Source organism: Alexandromys fortis, unplaced genomic scaffold (assembly GCF_014885135.2).
Source record: "Alexandromys fortis isolate MF-2015 unplaced genomic scaffold, M_Fortis_MF-2015_v1.1 scaffold_147, whole genome shotgun sequence".
NCBI classification, from domain to species: Eukaryota; Metazoa; Chordata; class Mammalia; order Rodentia; family Cricetidae; genus Alexandromys; species Alexandromys fortis.
In genome coordinates this window covers 1491291-1510483 of record NW_026068029.1, presented here as the reverse complement: position 1 = coordinate 1510483, position 19193 = coordinate 1491291, and the positions used below count along the sequence as shown (strand labels likewise).

Here is a 19193-nt window from a genome sequence, read left to right as displayed (position 1 = left end):
GTGCTTCTTTCAATTGGGGATATAAATGCTGATGTTAATACGCAACACAACCCAAAATAGAACACACACAAAAGCTCTGGGGAAATCTAGGCCAGCAGTGTTTTCAAGGGAGCTATCTGCCCTACTTCATTTTTTTTCTCCTTTAGAAAAGAAAGCCACGTAGAAGGGCAGCTGTAATACACGTAGGCCCACATATTAATTTTCCTGAGACATGGATGATGAGCACTTTGCCTAAGCCTAGTCAAAGCATGAGTTAATTGCTCTAATTTTTTTTAAAAAAAAAATTCTGGTTTAAGCATGTACTAGTTGTATAGCACTTTTATACTAATGGGAACATTCCTTCCAGGAGAAAGGCGAGACTCATGATACCCAGGGTGTAAATAAACACAAAAACAAACAAACAAAAACCCCAAATGCAGCATTCACAAGACTGGAAAAAGGAACTTGCAACATTCACCAGGCCCTTTCCCAGTGTTATCCAAGCAGTAAACAACCGCTGGGGAGCAGACTGAAAAACAAGCTGCCCAGAGAAGGCTGGGCTGCCCAGAGGCGGTTTCTGGCGTCTGTCCACCTGCCTGCAAGCTGTGCAGACAGCTCCAGGTTGTCTCCTTCCTGGTCCGTCATCCATGTCGAAGTGGGCTTTGCAGATGCCTCTGCCTTTGCGTCATCTCTGATCCTGCAGGTCACCTCGTACCTACATTCCAGTTAGCAACCCTGCTAAAAACACGTTGGTTCACCAAGATGGACTTTGGTGAAATGGTTACTTTGGTCTGTTTTGAGTTCCCTATTTGGGGTGAGTAGGGGTTTCTGCATATAATGGGAGAAGAAAAGTCTTTCACAAAACACACACACACACACACACAGGCACACACAACTACAAAAAAAAAAGGATTTGTTAGATTATCTCCCACCATTAGATGCCGGCTAATCCAAATCATGGCTGTTTGCCCTCTGCAGAAGCAGAAACCTGTTAGATACTCAGTCTAAGAAACGGGAAGCCTCTGAACAAATGGGAGCAATGATTGCCTTCAAGCCCTCAGAGAGTGTCTGTGTGGGTAAGTGCTGAGAAGTTGAGGACGTTGGAGTCTAATGGTCACAGGCAATGGCATGGACAATAGACTTCTGTTGAAGAATGGAGCTTACACACTCTGGCTGGACACTTTCTTTCCCCCACCTTTATTCCATTTGAGTTCCAGGCCTATTTGGATGTTGCCACCCACATTCAGAACAGGTACTTTCCCCCCTCGATTGCTGTCCTCCATGTCAATCACCTCTGACAACACCCCCACAGATACACCAAGAAGTGTGTCTTAATAGTCCCCTAGGCATCTCCATCTAGGCAGGTTGATAATCAGACCATGACAAGTAATTTTTACACTCCCTTGGATTTCACTGAGCCTTGAATTTCACTGAGCCTCTACATTTATCAGGTGCTTTACAGGGAATAGAAATGATAGGAACGACTTCTTCAACTTGAGTGTGTATCCGACTCCCATAGAGGCTCTCCTTGGTGGACCCTACTTCCAGACGTTTTCACTCAATAGCATTATGTCCATTCATTTTTCATGTATTTATTTTTATTTTGGTGCTGGGAATTGAAGCCAGGGCTTTGTGTAAGTTAGGCAAGTGCTCGTCTGCGAAGCTATACCCCTAGACCACTGAGTCATTATTTTTAAACAAAAGTTTTAAGATACAGTGGAGGTGGGCTGGAAACGTAATATAGCATTGGAGTGTCTGTCTGGGATACAGGAGGAGTCCTTGTTTAAATAAAAAAGAAAGGTATAGTGCATGGTTGTGCCCTTGCTTTTTTTCTTCTGCTATGACATCCATAATATCTCACACAGGGTTGATTCCTTTAGTTTGAGTTCCAGGCAGAAGAACCAAAGCTGACCTGTAATTGCCATGCATGTAAGCAAGCAACAAAGTAACTCCCTGAAATGCTGGGGTTGTTATTTTAGCTGAACGAGCTATGCAAACTCCTCATACTAAGTGTACTTAATATTCTGTAACAGGTTTGTATCCTTATGAAAGCCAAAGAAATGAATGGGAAAAGCTAATACTCTTCCATTTCAATAATATTCTGTGTGTACATGCATATACACCATTCAGATAATAGCAAGAATCATATTGCCACACGCAAACTGTTTTTGTTTTGAGACAAGGTCTCATGTAGTCTAGGCTTGCCTCAGATTTGCTGTGTAGCCCTAGAATGACCGTGAACTCACAAATGCTGGGATCACAGGGATGAGCCGTCATGCTCAGCACCATGTGCAAATTGTTTATCAGCCTTCTCCATGGAAACAGACAGGAAATAAGCCAAGAGCCATCTGCTTGTCTTGACAAAGGTCACCTTTTCGGAGATGAGTCTAAAAATAATACACACAGATCAGAGAGACATATATACACGCACAAACATGAACTATACACAAAATAAAGAGAAGTAAGAGCATATTTCTTTTTGTTGTTTTTGTTTTGTTTTGTTTGAGACAGGATCTCATTTTGTAGCCCTGACTGGCCTGGAACTCACTAGGTAAACCAGGTTGGCCTAGAACTCACAGAGATACACCTACCTCTGCCTCCTGAGTGCTGGGATTAAATGTGTGCCACCATGCCCAGCTTCCTTACGTCTTCTAACCAAACAGAAAACAATAGTCATTGTAAACATGCAAACATTTCTGTGCATTTAGAGCAATGAATGCCGAGTAGCCAGAGATGAAAGAGGTTAGGCACAAGCCTGACCTGCAGACTCACAAATGACTCAAAAGCAGTGACATCTAAAAAGCCACTGCAACGTGGGAGACAGGCCAGGAAGCAGACAACCTGGAGCTGTCTGCACAGCTTGCAGGCAGCTGGACAGGCGCCAGCAACATCTTCTGGGCAGCCAGCCTTCTCTAGGCAGCTTCACTCGTCAGAGTCTCCTCTCTGGTGGTTGTTTAGTACTTGGCTAACACTGGGAAAGGGGCCTGGTGAATCTTGAGACTTTCGGCTTTCCCTGGGGTGTGAATATATGTTACCTCCCCAGTCTCATAAGCCTCCTCCTTCCCTCCCTTCTGGAGGAAATGCTTTCACTCCGAGGAAACTGAAGTATGAAGCATGGGTTTAAGTTGAATAGACAGTTTATGTGACGTGAGAGCTCTAGAGTCAGTGACGTCTATGTGCTTAGAGACACTATAGCCAGGGTGGGGATTCTGGACCCAAATACACAGGCTGTGAAAATGCAAAATGTAATAAATGGAGCAGTCAGGTGTCTCCTATGTTTCGTCACCACAACATCTTATTGCTGCATAGAGAGTTCATGCTCGAAAACCACATACATGAGTGACAAAAACACATAATTGAGTGACAAAAAAGAATCACAAAAGATCTATCCCCCACTCCCCAGACAGGGTTTCTCTCTGTAGCTTTGGAGCCTATCCTGGAACTAACTCTTGTAGACCAGGCTGGTCTCACAGAGATCCACCTGCCTCTACCTCCCGAGTGCTGGTATTAAAACCGTGCACCATCATGCCCAGCCACAAAACGTCTTTTAAGTAAATTTATAATTTTATGTTTGGTTTCGTTCAAAGCTGTTCCAAGACACACATGGCTTATGGGCTGAAGGCTTGGACACACCTGGCAGATTTTTCTAGAGTACATTAACCTGAGAATGGGTGCATACAACAGAAGTAAAGGCTATTGGGTAGCTAGGGAGATAGCGAAGTTGGTAAAGTGCTTGCAGACCTGAGGACCTGTGTTGGATGCCTGGAATCCAAGTAAACAAATTGGGTGTGGTGGCTGTCAGCTTGTCATTCCAGGCTGTCAGGAGGATCTCTGGGGCTTGCCAGCTAGCCAGCTTGGGTGTTCTACTTAGGGTTTCTGTTGCTCTGATGAAACACCATGGCTAGCCGGGCGATGGTGGCACACTCCTTTAATCCCAGCACTCGGGAGGCAGAGGCAGGTGGATCTCTGTGAGTTTGAGACCAGCCTGGTCTACAAGAGCTAGTTCCAGGACAGGCTCCAAAAGCCACAGAGAAACCCTGTCTCGAAAAAACAAAAAAACAACAACAACAACAACAACAACAACAAAAAAAAACAAAAAGAAAGAAAGAAAGAAAGAAAGAAAGAAAGAAAGAAAGACAGACAGACAGACCATGGCCAATAAGCAAGTTGGAAGGAAATGGTTTCTTTGGCTTAACTTCTACCTTATAGTCCATTATTGAAAGAAGCCAGGACAAGAACTCAGGTAAGGCAGGAACCTGGAGTCAGGAGCTGATGCAGAAGTGATCGAGGGGTGCTATTTACTGGCTTGCTTCTCATGACTTGCTCAGCCTGCTTTTTATAGAACCTAGGGCTACTGGCCCAGGGATAACACCACCCACAATGGGCTGGGCCCTCCCCCCATAGATCACTAATTAAGAAAAGGCTCTATCTACACAGCTGCAGAGGCCTGTGCCTGTGGCCATGGCCCCACCACAGCTGGAATCTGTAATGATCTCCATGGCCTGTGTTGCAACCAAAGCCTTGTGGTTGCCTGGCTTCTGGGCCACACTGTCTTTGAGGATATGCTGATGTGAGTAGCCTGCACTGCCATGTAGGGCCATGATGACATCCAGGCCAAGTCAGTGGCTGAGGGTCATGTCTGGTCCTGTGATCCTACTACAGCCAGGGTCTGTTGTGTTGATGTCCATGGCCCGTGTTACCACAGGGGTTATAGGAGAACTGGCCCTCCTGACCTGAGCACCAGGGAGCTGGGTCTGCCCCTCTTTAGCCACCTCAGAAAGAGAGCTGTTGCACCCCATCCCGGGAGAACTGGCCCCAGTGGACTAGGTGCAGGAGAGCTAGCCCTGACCCTCCACAGCCCCAGGAGAACTGTCCCCGCTCCTTGCCAGCTACCACTACTGGAGAGCTGGCCCTGCACTTAGGGGCGCTAACCCCACCCCTCACCACCTGTTTGGGAGAGTTGGCCCTAATGGCTTAGGCACAGGAAAGCTGGCTTAGACCTTTGCCTGAGGTGGAGGCCAAGACTGAACAACTCAGCTACCACTCAGGCCCGCATCCAGGGTTTTGAGTTGGCCTACCCTAGCATCTACCCGACCTGTGACCTGCTGGAGCACATGATTGACTGGTCCTGTCTAGCCATAGCCACAGGATCTCTGTGACTTAGGCCAATAGCCGAATATCCCAGAGAAGTTCAGATGATGGGCCAGTATTGATGGTGGACCAGAAGCCAAGGCCTTGAACTTGGCCAACAACTCGTTGCAATGAATATTTTGTAAGGAAAGCTCTTTGGGCAAAGGGGTCTACTGCATGACAAACTGCAGCTCACAAGGCCACTAGGACCAATAAACACACGATGAGAAGACAGGAAAGAGAAAGAAGTGAAAAGAATTCTTTTTCCTTTGGGGAGTGGGGAGGCTACAAGGGTGGGCGGCAGACATGGGAAGACTGGGAAAAGAGTGGAACGGAGCTGCATGATGTGAAATTCCCAAAGAATCAATAAAGATGTGTTTATATAAAAAAGGAGAGACAGGAGAAAAAGAAAAGGAAAGAGGAGAGCAAACAGAGAGGGGCTGGTATTTATGGGTACCATTAACCTATCTGCAAAGCTCAGAAGTTGCTGTTTTCCAAGAGGAAGCTTTATTTGAGGCTATGGGAGATGGGTAAAGTTAGGTGACAGGTTAGAAACTAAGTAGGCAGGAATGGAGACCAAAATAAGCAGGTTCAGGTAAGTTGATTCTGGAAGACCTTTGAGGGTCGAGCTGGAAGTGCTTGGCAGCTACTTCTGCCCCTTGGTACCTCGATCTGCACACAAGGCAGGGAACCAAGCTGAGGACTGACCTCGAGGCCGCGATCCTATCCTCAACTCCAAAGAACCCAGGCCTTGCACCATCCAGTATGTTCCTTTTCTCCAGCCTGAGGATTTGAGGGGCACTCTCAGGGAACGGAGGTGAGCACAGCCAGCAATGCGCGCTAGAGCGCCCTCTGGGGCAGCCCGGGCGGGGCGCGAAGCAGTTTGGTAGGAGGAGGAGGAGAAGGAGGAGGAGGTGGAGGAGGAGATGGAGGAGGAGACATGGGCGGTGCTTGGGCGGGGCGAGGGCGTGTCCAGGGCGGGGTTGGGGCCGGACCATTCCGGGAGGAAGTGGTTCCGGGTCTCCTAGATCCGCGAGGGCGGCTGGGTGCTGTTGGAGCAGGAGGCGGGAGCTGAGCAAGGGGCGAGGCCTGGAGGAACCTGAAGCGGCTCTGGTGTTGAAAGCGACGGCGGCGGCGGCGGCAGCGGCGGCGGTGGCTTCACTGCCGGGTGAGCGGTCCAGGAGCAGGCATAGCAAGGAGGCCCCGGCCTGCAGGGGAAGGAGGGTGTGTCCTTCGCTCAGGAGAGGCAGTTCTCACAGTGGCTGGAGGGGCGGCCGGGATGGGGCGGCCGGGATGGGGTGGCAGGGATCGGGCGGCAGGGATGGGGTGGCAGGGATCGGGCGGCCGGGATGGGGCGGCCGGGATGGGGCGGCCGGGATGGGGTGGCAGAGATGGGGCGGCCGGGATGGGGTGGCAGGGATGGGGCGGCAGGGATGGGGTGGCCGGGATGGGGCGGCAGGGATGGGCGGCAGGGATGAGGCGGCTGGGATCGGGTGGCGGGAAGGCTAGGCTTCTTCGGGCACTGCGTCCCTTCTCTCCTCGCCCGGCCACCGCCTTCCCTCTGCTGCGCACGGTGCGCCTCAGGGCCCCCGGCGGGCACCTGGCTCTCGGGGCGATAGGTGACTGTCGCCACCAGTGCCTTGCCTGCGGCGCCCTAGGCGACACCTGCCCGCTGCCTCTGCCTTCCCCGCCCACAGCGTCGGACAGGTGGCGGCTCCCTTCTCGGAGTGTCAGTGCTGGGGACCAGGAAGGGGGCGGTGCCCCGGGGATGGAGCGCTGGTTCCTCAGGCGGCCCCGGGACGTGTCCACCTGCGGGACCCGAGTGCCCACTTTGTCCGCGGGAGACGCTGTGGCAGCCATCGCCGGGTCTTCCCCGGGGAAAGCCAAAGAGTAAGGGAAGACGGCTGGGAGGATTTTAGTCACCTGTGCCGCTGGCAGGACTGCCCTGGAGAAACTTAGTCCCCGAAATAGTTTCCTTTGGAGGGGGACTTTGGGAGGTACACCTTAAGTGGTAGCTTTTCTGGAACACATTACCAACTACTAGTAGAAAATGGGCTCCTTGAGATTCCTGTCACGCAACCTTTGGAGCACATTTTTTTTTTCTTTTGTAGCCCCAGGGGTTAAAGTTAGGCCCTCCCCTGTGGCAAGAGAGCACTCCACCAGAGACAGATGTGTATCTGCAGACTCAGCAGCTCTCACCTCAGGCAGCTGTGTAACTCATTCTATAGGTCAAGCAGGCTTCGAACTTTCTAGAGTAGTGTAGTTGGGATTATAAGGCCTGCACTGCCAGGACTGGCACGTTTTTTAACGTCTTTTCCCCCCTAGGTGTGAACAGGTTCAAAAAAAATCTAAAAAAGGCTTTGCTGTAATTTCATAAGTTTTCATAAGCTTTCAAAAACTCTAACTTATGTTTTTTTTCTTCCTTCCTTCTTTATTTTTATTTTTCGAGACAGGGTTTCTTTATAGCTTTGGAGCCTGCCCTGGAACTCGCTCTGTAAACCAGGCTAGCCTCGAACTCACTGAGTTCCCTCTGTCTCTGCCTCCTCCTGAGTCCTGGAAGTCCAGCCACCACTGCCAACTGCCAGGTCTTCACCCCCCCCCCCCAAAGAAAGTCTTCTAGCCCAGGTTAGCCTTGATCTCACAGTGTGCTAAGGCTAGCCTTGAACTTCTGATTCTTCTGCCGCTGGCTTCTAAACTGGACTACAGGAAAATATTAGACATGCCTGTTTTATTTTTCTTGTTTATTCATAGCACTTCAGCTTTTTATTTAGTCCACGTTTGTAAAAAAAAATAGTTTAGTGTTTTTAGAAGTGAGCAAGGAATTTGAAGTTACGACCTTTGAATTATATTATCTCATTACCTTGGCCAAATCACTTTACTTTTTCTAAGATATTTCCTCAACAATGGACAAGGTGTTATAATGTGTTTGCCTTACCTTTCTTTTAGGGTCATATGAGACATTTATGGAAAATACATTTCATAAACCTTGTCTTATTGCAGTTTTTGCTTTCTTGTAAAAATTTCAGAGCACAGGAGCATTTTGTAGCACACAATTTCGTTTATTTATTTATTTATTTATTTATTGAGACAGGGTATGTCTCGAACAGCCCTGGCTGTCCTGAAACTAGCTCTGTAAACCAGGCCTGCCTCTGCCTCCCAAGTGCTGGGATTAAAGGCGAGTGCCACCACCATCACCCAGCTAGGCACATAAAAATTTAAAAGTAAATCTCTTGGGACTGGGGAAAATGACTAATCATGAGGACCTGAGTTCAGATTCCCAGTACCCAAATAAAAAGCCAGAGCTGCAGTTACCTCTAACTCCAGCTCTCAGGAGGCACAGGGAGGAGGGTCCCTGGAGACCATCCAGGTAAGTTGAAATGGAAGACCCCTGTCTAAAACAAGTAAGGTGAAGAGCTATTGAGGAAGATGGCTACTTCTGGTCTCCACATGGTTGCATACACATGAACACACATACAAGGAAGGACATGCCCACAATCACACACAAAAAAAGTTAGACTTTTTGAAAGCTGTTCTGGGGCTAGGCATGGATTTCAGTTGATAGAGAACTTGCTTAGCATGTTTGAAGCCATGAGTTCAATTTTCAGCACTCAAAAGTTAGATTCAAAAGATTATAGATACAACCTGGGAAGTGGCGGCACAGACAGTGGCAGAGGCAGGCGGATCTCTGGGAGGCCAGCCTGGTCTACCGAGAGAGTTCCAGGACAGGCTCCAAAGCTAGAGAAACCCTGTCTCAAAAAAACAAACAAATAAACAAAAAAGGTTGCAGATTCAGGTGTGTGCGTGTGCTTCTTCCAGTACTGTGAATTGAGCCCAGTATTTCCTGTATGCCAGACAATCACTCTACCTACTTAGCTGTATCACTAACCCTCAGGTTTTGATTTTTTGTTGTTGTTGTTTGTGTGTATGTGTCAAGCAGGTTGTCACTGTGAAGCCCAAGCTTGCCTCGGGTACTGAGTGTCTGGATTACAGGTATGTAGCACCATGTCTGCCTAACAGTCACAAGTTTGAGGCCATCCTAGGCACTTTATTAAGACCCAATTTCCCTGGGCATAGTGGTTTTAACACCTTTAATCCTAGCACTAGGGAGGCAGAGGCAGGGAGATCTCTTTGAGTTAGAGACGAGCCTGGTCTACAGAGTTCCAGGTCAGAGCTATATAGTGAGACCTTGTCTTGAAAAAAATCTGTCTATCTCTTTTTTTCCCGAGGCAGAATTTCTCTTTATAACAGTCCTAGCTGTCCTGGAACTAGCTCTTGTAGACCAGGCTGTGCTTGGACTCACAGAGCCTCTGCCTCCCGAGTGCTGGGATTAAAGGTATGCACCACCACCATCTGACTTTTCCTTTGTTTTTTGAGACAGTCTCATTTAGACTGTCTTGACTCCAAATTTGTAATCCTTTTGCCTGTATCTCTTTAAGTAGTATTAGAGGTATGTGTGCATTACACTTCATTTATATCAGTGGTTCTCAACCTTCCTAATGCTGTGACCCTTGAATATAGTTCCTCATGTTATAGTGACCACCAATCACAAGATTATTTTTGTTGCTGCTTCGTAACTGTAATTTTGCTAAATATCTATGTTTTCTGCTAATCCTAGGTAACCCCTATGAACTGGCTACTTGACAACCCAAGAGGGGTTGTGACCCACAGGTTGAGAACTACTGATTTATGTGGTTCTGGTGACTGAACCTTAGGGTTTCATGCATGTTAGGCAAGCACTGTGCTAACTAAACTTCATCCCAGCCGCTTTTCTTTGTTATTTTAAGTGTTTAATATCTTATAAATGACACATATTTAGTCTTTAATTTGTACTGATTTTATTATTCATTTGTACTATTTTACTATTTATTTGTAGTATTTATTTGTATTGCGTTTATTACAATGAATTTGTGTGTGTGTATTTATGTCAGTGTTGCATGCATGTTAAGGCCAGAGGTTTGATATCAATTGTCTTCTTTGATAGTTGCCTATCTTATTTTTTAAATTTTTATTTACTGTTAGAGTTCAGGTATGCACTCACATATGTGCTGGGACATATGTGGAGGTCAGATGACAGCGTGGAATCAGTTCTCTTCATCTACCTTTGGTTTGGGGGATCAAACTCATTTGTCATGCTTATTTATGTACAAAGCATCTTTGTAAGCTGAGCCAGCTCATTGTCCTGTCTTATTTTTGAGACAGAGTCTTTCACTAAACCTGCAATTCATTAATTGTGCTAGAGTAGCTGGCGAGCACATGCCTTTGCAGCCCAGGGATTACAGTTGTGCTGCTGGACCAGCTTTTTATGTAGGTGATAGGGAGATGAACTCAGGTCCTCATGCTTACTTGGCAAACATTTTATTGATGGAGTGTTTATGATGGAGATTCAGTCTCATAATTTTTTAACTGGTCACTGTTTTTAGTGCATCCCATAGAATTTGATTGTTTAGTCTTTACACACACACACACAAACACACACACACACACACACACACACACACACACACACACACCTCACTTGAGACAGGGTATTACTCTATAATCAAGGCTGACTTTAGACTCTGTGTAGCCCAGGGTGCCCTAAAACTCATAGCTATCTTCCAGTTTCAGCCTCCAAAGTGCTGAGCCACCATGTGAGCCACTATGCTTTGCTTCATTGTCAATTTTTTTTAATTTTAAATAAACAGTTCTTTATGCCTGAAGAAATGAATCACCAATTAAGAGCACTTGTTTCTCTTATAAAGAACTTGGATTTTGTTTGCAGCAATCCACATGATTGTTCCCAACTATTGAAACACCAGTTCCAGTTTATCTGATGACCTTTTCTGACCTTAATGGGTTCCATATGGTACACAAACATGTATGCAGACCAGCACAATATATATATAAAGTAAAAAAAAATTAAAAACTTATCATTTTTACGCTTACTTAGTGTGTATTTGCATGTTCATGCCATGGCATGCATATGGAAGAAAGACTTGTAAACTCCCCATTGTTTTTGTTTTGTTTTTTTTTTTTCATGGGTTCTGGGGAACCAACAAGTCTCTGTGCTTGTATGGCAAGAACTTTACCTACTGAGCCATCTCCCCAGTCCCTGGGAACATTAGTATTTTTGTTTTAATGGCCTATGTTTGTATTTAACCTCTTTCTAAGATGTTTACTTTTCTGTTTTTCTTTGTGTGAGAAAGATAGGAATTACTTTATCCCATGTAACCAAATTATAGGAATGATAAGCAGCAGTGGAGTTCTGTATGCACTTACTGAAGAACTGGTGATAAGGTAACATGCTTTGTGACCATCAAAATAATCCATGCGTGATCTCCTCACTTCTGCTTTTCCCTTTCCTCTGAGCACACTTATTCCTCTGTTTTGTTGCAAAGGCTTTACTTGAGAATTTTTATTCATTGCATTTGTAAATACTGAATTTTCATTTAGTGTGGAATCTTTTTTGCATAATTCACCCATTTTAAGTGTACAGTTCAGTATTTTTAGTATTTTCATATAGTTGTACACACATTATCATAAGTCTAATTCCAGAATAGTTCTTCACCCAAAAAGTTCTTGTTAGAGGTGATGGTGGATGTCTGGAATCCCAGAACTTGAGAGATATAAGAAGGGAAGACTAAGAGTTGAATGTCATCATCCTCACCTACACAGCAGGTGTGAGGCCAGCCTTCCTGACAGGGAGCCCTGTTCCAAAAAGAAAAAAACCTAAAGAAAAAACATTAGCCATCATTCCGTTTCTTTGAATTTTTTTGTTTTGTTTTGTTTTTTCAAGACAGGGTTTCTCTGTAGAAGTAGCCCTGGCTGTCCTGGAACTTGCTTTGTAGACCTGGCTGGCCTCGAACTCACTGAGATCTGCCTGCCTCTATCTCCTGAGTGCTGGGATATTTTACGCTAAATGAAATGTAGTGGAAGCTGCGGGCTGCTTCCTGCTACCTGGCTCCTGCATGGCTAGCTTTAACCAAAATAATTACCCGGAAACTGTATTCATTTAAACACTGCCTGGCCCATTAGTTTCAGCCTCTTATTGGCTAATTCTCACATCTTGATTAACCCATTTCTATTAATGTATGTAGCACCACGAGGTGGTGGCTTACCGGGAAGGATCTTAGCCTACATCCGTCTCGGGTAGGAGAATCATGGCGACTGTTTCACTGCCGTCTTTCTCCCAGCATTCTATTCTGTCTTCCCCACCTACCTAATTTTCTGTTCTATCAAAGGGCCAAGGCAGTTTCTTTATTAACCAATGAAAGTAACACATAGACAGATGACCCTCCTCCATCAATGAAATTTATGCTTTGAGGTTCATCTATGTTGTAACATGTATCAATTTCTACTTCATATTTTATGCTTAGATATTCCACTGTATATTTATGACATTTTGTTCACTCATGTCTTAATGTACATTTGAGGTTTTTCTACCTTTTGGCTATTATAAATACTCCTATTAACATTGTTGTAAAAAGATGTTGTATGGACATATTTCCAATTATTGTGGTTATGTATACCTGAATGGAATAATAGTTGGGCCATATGGTAACACTATGACTTTATGAGTAACTGCTAGACTGTTCTAAAGTGGCTGGCTGTATCATTTACATTCCCATCAGCAGTAAGTATACCGGCTATGCTAGATACTGAACCCAAAGCCATGGATTTCTAAGTTATTAGTTCTTTTGCGCTTGGAACTCTTCATGATTTTATCTTTAAATGAAATAGTATTTAGTAGACTGCATTTCAGAGCTGAATGTTGTATACCTACCCTAGATATCTTGATGAACCCTATTTCAGCTATTTTTCTATTACTGAAAGGAGATTTTCTTTTTTTTATTCCTGTGAGGTTGGAAATTAAACCCAGGGTTTTGTACATGTTAGGTGAGTGATCCACTGCGAAAGTATGCCACCTGCCTGGTTTCCTCAAATTGTGATTTTTAAAATTTATTAAAGATTTGTGTTTGTCTGTTTTCTATTTTTGTTTGGAATTATGAGATGGCCTTGCTATGTAGTCCTGGCTGTTCTCAAACCTGGAGCAGTTCTCCTACCTCTGCTCCCCGAGTGCTGATATTACAAACATACAATACCATGCATGAATCTTTTCTTTATCAGGAGCTATAATCACACAGATATTACTTTTCTATATTTCTGTAGCTTTCTAACTTTGTTTCCTTTTTACTCTCCTCCCAATGCCATTTTTATTTTTCCATTGTTTTACTTTAATGTCTTCTTTCGATGTACTTGATTACTACATTTTCACTCGAGTTTATTCTCCTTTGAGTAGCTTGGAAGTTCCACTTTTGAAAAACTAAACTTTTGATGCCTCCCTGTACACAACAGAGTTCAGTTAGCTTTTTTTATTTCTTATATTTCTTTTTGTTTTTTTATTGGATTTTGGTTTATTTCTTTTTAGACTGGTTCAAGGTAGAGATTCTCACATAGGTATATGTCACTCACTTTCTAATTCAAGGTGATTTTTAAAATAGTCTCTTGTTTTTAATATACAACATTTAATTATCTTTTGAGTGTAGGTTTGTAGTTTTCTTCTGCTTCATGGTTTCTGTAGAGAAATTTTCTTTTTCTATTTGTCAAAAAATAGATGCTGTCCACTGTTAATTTTTAAAATAAAACCCATGACTATAAGGTAATATTTCACTTTTATTTCCTGGGTTCTTTTTTTAATTGATATTTATTGAGCTCTATAATTTTCTCTGCTCCCCTCCCTGCCTCTACCCTCCCCGTTCAACCCTCCCCCAAGGTCCCCATGCTCCCAATTTACTCAGGAGATCTTGTCTTTTTATACTTTCTACTTCCCATGTATATTATATCTATGTAAGTCTCTCTTAGTGTCCTCATTGTTGTCTAAGTTCTCTGGGATTGTGGTTTGTAGGATGGCTTTCTTTGTTTTATGTTAAAAAAAACCACCTATGAGTGAGTAGATGTGATAATTGTCTTTCTGTGTCTGGGTTACCTCACTCAAAATAATGTTTTCTAGCTCCATCCATTTTCCTGCAAAATTCAAGCTGTCGTAATTTTTTTCTGCTGTGTAGTACTCCATTGTGTAAATGTACCACATTTTCCTTATCCATTCTTCGGTCGAGGGGCATTTAGGTTGTTTCTCTGCTCTGGCTATGACAAACAATGCTGCTATGAACATAGTTGAGCACATGTCCTTGTGGCACGATTGAGCATCCTTTGGATATATACTCAAAAGTGGTATTACTGGGTCTTGAGGAAGGTTGTTTCCTAATTTTCTGAGAAATTGCCACACTGACACCCAAAGGGGCTGTACCAGCTTGCATTCCCATCAGCAGTGCAGAAGTGTTCCCTTTTCTCCACAACCTTTCCAGCATAAGTTTTCATCAGTGTTTTTGATCCTGGCCATTCTTTCAGGTGTAAGATGGAATCTCAGAGTTGTTCTGATTTGCATTTCTCTGATGACTAAGGATGTTGAACATTTCCTTATGTGTCTTTCAGTCATTTTAGATTCCTCTGTTGAGAGTTCTCTGTTTAGGTCTGTACTCCATTTTTTATTGGATTATGTGATCTTTTGGTGTCCAATTTCTTTAGGTTTTACTGGTATTGTGTTGCTTTGTGGTGTAGCATGTGATTTTACCTTTTCTACTCATCTTTTCCTCTAATAGGTGTGGTTGGGGCTGTCTGAGATTCTGTTGAATAATCTAGGTGCCAGTGAATCCAAAGCTCAGATGGTTGTTCCTTGTGGTACAGTCAGTGTCACAGTTCTAGTTACCCCATTGGTTATTCCTGTTCCTGGAGGTAGCTCAGTGCTCCTTTGCTTTGTCTGCTTGTTCCCTTGGAGTCTGCTGTCTCAATCCTACTTTGGCCTAGGCTGCGGCTTTGATCTGTTTCTGTAAATGCTGGTCTGTATCTCCTCCTGCAGAAGTCCCTGGCTTGGAGTTGGACCTGTTGTGGTGGAGATCGCTGACTCTGGATCTGGTCACTGGCTGGCTCAGTCCTGATGCGCCCATGTCCCAGGAGTGGGTTTTCTCCTGGCTTCTGCTTCTGGTGGAGCTTGTTCTCTCTGTGTCTTAGGTAACTGGTTCAGTCCCAATCTTGTTCCGGCGGAGATAGCAGACTCTGAGTCAGGTTGCTGGCTCAGTCCTGATCAGCCAGTGTTCTGGGACTGGGTTGGCTCCCAGGGTTCGATTAGCTCCTGGCTTCTGCCCTGGTGGAACTTGTTTCCTCAGGCTCTCTCTGTCCTAGGAGTCTCTTTCAGTTTCACTCCTGTGGAATTTGTTGCCCCAGGTGGAGTTCCTTACCTCAGGGCAACTTTGGCTTAGGTAACTGGCTTTGACCTGTATCTGTAAATCCTGGTCTGGATTCCCTCCTGCAGAAGTCCCTAGGTTGGAGTTGGACATGGAAAGGTTTCTGGTTCCGGTCTATTGCCTGGAAGGTTCCAGGCTAGGGTGCGCTCAAACCCTCAGGGGACCTGCTTACGTGCTCAGAGGTCTCAGAATTGTGCTCAGACCCGCAGGGGTTCCAGGTTCCTGCCTTTTCCCTTTGACATCACAAACCAGTGCCGGAACCCACAGAGGACCTGGCTCAGGCTATAGAAGGAGCTGCGGGCCTACTTTTCATCCCACCCGGCTCCCACATGGCTAGTTTTACACCCGAAATAACTCCACACAAATTGCATTCTTTTAAACACTGTTTGGCCCATTATATCTAGCCTCTTCTTGGCTAACTCTCATGTCTTGCTTAACCCATATTTAGTAATCTGTGTAGCACCACAGTCTTTCTGGGAAGATTCTAGTGTACGTCCATCTTGGGCTGGAGCTTCATTGCGTCTGCCATGGAGAGGAGAGGCATGGCGTCTGCCTCACTTCCTCTTCCCCCCAGCATTCTGTTCTGTTTACTCCATCCACCTATGTTCTAACCTATCAGGCCAAGTAGTTTCTTTATTCATTAATCAATGAAATCAACAGATTGATATATGACACTCCCACATCATCAGGCCTACTCTCTCTGAGGTTCCAGACTCTCATCTAGTCCTGCTGAGATCTCTGGTTCCTGTCTATTCCCTCAGAGGTTCAGGTTCACTCATGCCCAGGCTGACCGAGGTCCTGGTTCCAGCCTAGTTCCTGGGAGGTCCTAGACGCTGGCCCAGACCCACCAGAGTGTTGGCTTAGGTCTACTCCCTTGAAGGTCCTGGATTCACGTCTGGACCCTCAGCAGTCTCTGGCTCACTTGCTTAGGGGTTCCTCCCTTGTACCTGTTCTGGTGGAGATCGTTGACTCTGGATCTGGTTGCTGGGTCAATCCTGATCCATTTGTGTCCCAGGATCGGGTTTGCTCCTGGCTTCTGCTTCTGGTGGAGCTCGTTCTCTCTGTATTTCCTGGATTTTTAATAGGGTATCTTTTCATTTGTTTGTTGGACATTGTAATTTCTATTCATTGAAATGTAAAGCCATTTATTTGTGAGGAAGAGCAAGATGTATAAGGAATAGATGGGGGGAGGTTTCAGGAATTTGCTATACTTACAATACCAAATAGGTTACTGCTTATAAAAGATTAGAGAATTGTGGAGGCTGGAGATGGAAATTTTGAGATTGGTGGTTTATAGGAAGTATATAAAACTATGAACCTGAGTGCTGGGGAGAGTATAGATGACGAATAGTCTAAGGATTGAAGTCACTGTAAGAAAAATGAGCTCACTGTAAAAGATCAGTTTGCCAAGAGGGGGAAATGAAGTCAAAGTAAAGAAAGAATAGAAGGAGATGTTACTATAGATTTGGCTGATAAGTTTCATTAATGATTTGGCTAGAATAGTTAGGTTCTATGGCTAGAGGTGGTGGAAAACCAACTTGATAATGTGACTAGCAAGATTGGGAGGAGAAAAACCAGAGATAATGACTATGGCATATATACAACTTTTTTCCTGATATATTTAATATATATGTCTCAAAATAATAATAATAATAACAATAACAACAACAACAACAACAATAATAATAAATCCTTCTTTTTGTGGTCCTTTTAACACCAGGATTAGGATCTAGCAATCTCTGTTAACCATCCTTCCAGGTATTCCAGTGCACACCAAAATTTGAGAGTCTCCACTCCAAGGTACATATTTATGTGGTATTTGGATATGGGCATGTTCAACATTTTGGGGTACTTCCAGTCTACTTATACTTGTATATATTCTTGCAGTGCACGAGTGTTCCTCTTGTGCCTCCTCTCCAGCCCTTACACTTATTTTTTAAGACTTTTGCTTTTTGTTTTTTGAGAGGTTCTCTGTGTAGTCCTGGTTTATCTTGGAACTCACTCTGTAGACCAGGCTGGCCTCAAACTCACAGAGATCTATCTACCTCTGCCTCCTTAGTGCTGGGATTGAAGGCATGAGCCACCATTGCCTTGCAAGACTTATTTTTATTTTATGTGTATGTGTGTCTGGATGCCAGAAGGGGGCGTCTGTTTCCCTGGAAATGGAGTTCTAGCATGGAATTGAACCAAGGTCTTCAGCAAAAGCAGCTTGTGGCTTTATTTGCTGAGCCATCTTGCCCTTCCCGCCTTAAAATTATTTTCTTGCTGGACTACAGCAAATGCAGACAGGTGGATTCTGGGACCCATGAGCCAGCCTTGTCTAATCCCCAGTCCCCCAAAAGAAACAAAGTAGCAAAAAGAAGCAAAGAAGCAGAAAAGAAAACCCTCATGCATAACTGAAGGTTAGAGGTGCCCATTTTCTTTCTTTCTTTCTTTCTTTCTTTCTTTCTTTCTTTCTTTCTTTCTTTCTCTCCTTCCTTCCTTCCTTCCTTCCTTTTTCTTTCTTTCTTTCTGTCTTTCTGTCCTTTTTGAGGAGCTGGAAAGTCAAATCTCCAGAAAGAAGGTAAGACTTGATTTTGATTTCTTGCTTTTCTTTTCTCCTGCTTTCTTCACTCTTACACATTTACTTTCTGTCATTTTGTTCATCCCAATTCAGGGTGCTTTTTTTTTCCCCAGTGGCCAATGTGACCCAATCGGAACACCTGGGTGGTGGTGGAATGATGGTAGCAGTAATGGCAGTAGGACAGTGGTAATGGCAACCAACATTTTGTAGAGATGTTTGTGCCTGCGCAGTGCTTTTCACATTTATAGTTGAGTACAAATGACTACTAACCAGAAGCTGTGCCACCCACGCTGCCCCTTTGTTCCCTCTCCAGCACCTGTGGTAGTTTTGGAAATTTGAGGTTTCTCACTGTAGAAAAGTCACCCCTCTCCACCCCTGACAGTGTGAAGGTGAGCCACCAGGGTCGCAGAATTAAATTTAGCTCATATTTAAGCTAGTTTATTACTATGTCCAAGACAAATGCTTGGCTGGGCAGAGGGAAGGATAACCTTTCTTCTCTTCTCTTCTCTTCTCTTCTCTTCTCTTCTCTTCTCTTCTCTTCTCTTCTCTTCTCTTCTCTTCTTTCTCTCTTTCTCACTTTTCTTTCTTTCCTTCCTTCTTTTCTTTTCGGTTTTTTGAAACAGAGTTTCTCTGTGTAGCTCTGGTTGTCCTGGAACTAGCTCTTGTAGACCAGGCTGACCTCAAACTTACAGAGATCTGCTTGCCTCTGCCTCTGCCTCCTAAGTGCTGGAATTAATGGCCTGTGCCATCACCTCCTGGCTCAGTTGTATATTTTTAAATTTAATTTTTATTATGTGAGTATAATTTTGTAACTCTGACTAGTTTTTTTTTGTTTGTTTTGTTTTTTTGAGACAGGGTTTCTCTGTAGCTCTGGCTGTCCTGGAACTAGCTCTTGTAGACCAGGCTGGCCTCGAACTCACAGAGATCCACCTGTCTCTGCCTCCTGAGTGCTAGTCTTGACTGCATAATCAGAATAGTGTGGCCTCGAACTCCCAGAGATCACCTGCCTCTGCCTTTTGAGTATTGAGATTAAAGGTATATGCCACCACATCAGGCTCAATCTTTATTTTTATTTTTTCATTTGATTTTGAGACTGGTATCTCTGACTCTCCTGGCACTCCTTTGTAAACCAAGGCCCTTGAACTCCTAGAGAAACACCTGTCCCAGCATTCAACTTTGATTAGACCTATGCTGCTGTTCCTGGCAACAATTCCATGTTAGAATTCATCAACATTCATCAA

At 44.4% G+C, this 19193-nt stretch overlaps 1 protein-coding gene across 11 annotated transcripts in view; it reads left to right on the top strand.

Moving 5' to 3' along the window:
- Positions 1–6132: 6132 nt before the first annotated feature.
- The window catches only part of Bclaf3 (BCLAF1 and THRAP3 family member 3), a 61164-nt gene continuing 48103 nt past the window's right edge, over positions 6133–19193 (top strand). For 8 of the 11 annotated variants that reach the window (XM_050164347.1, XM_050164349.1, XM_050164344.1 and 5 more), the window contains exons 1-2: positions 6133–6277; positions 9047–9099. The gene's annotated coding sequence lies outside the window, so the exon portion shown is untranslated. Of the gene's footprint in view, positions 6278–9043; positions 9100–17109; positions 17190–19193 lie in introns of all 11 variants that reach the window. The other 3 variants (XM_050164341.1, XM_050164340.1, XM_050164342.1) reach the window with 3 other exon arrangements.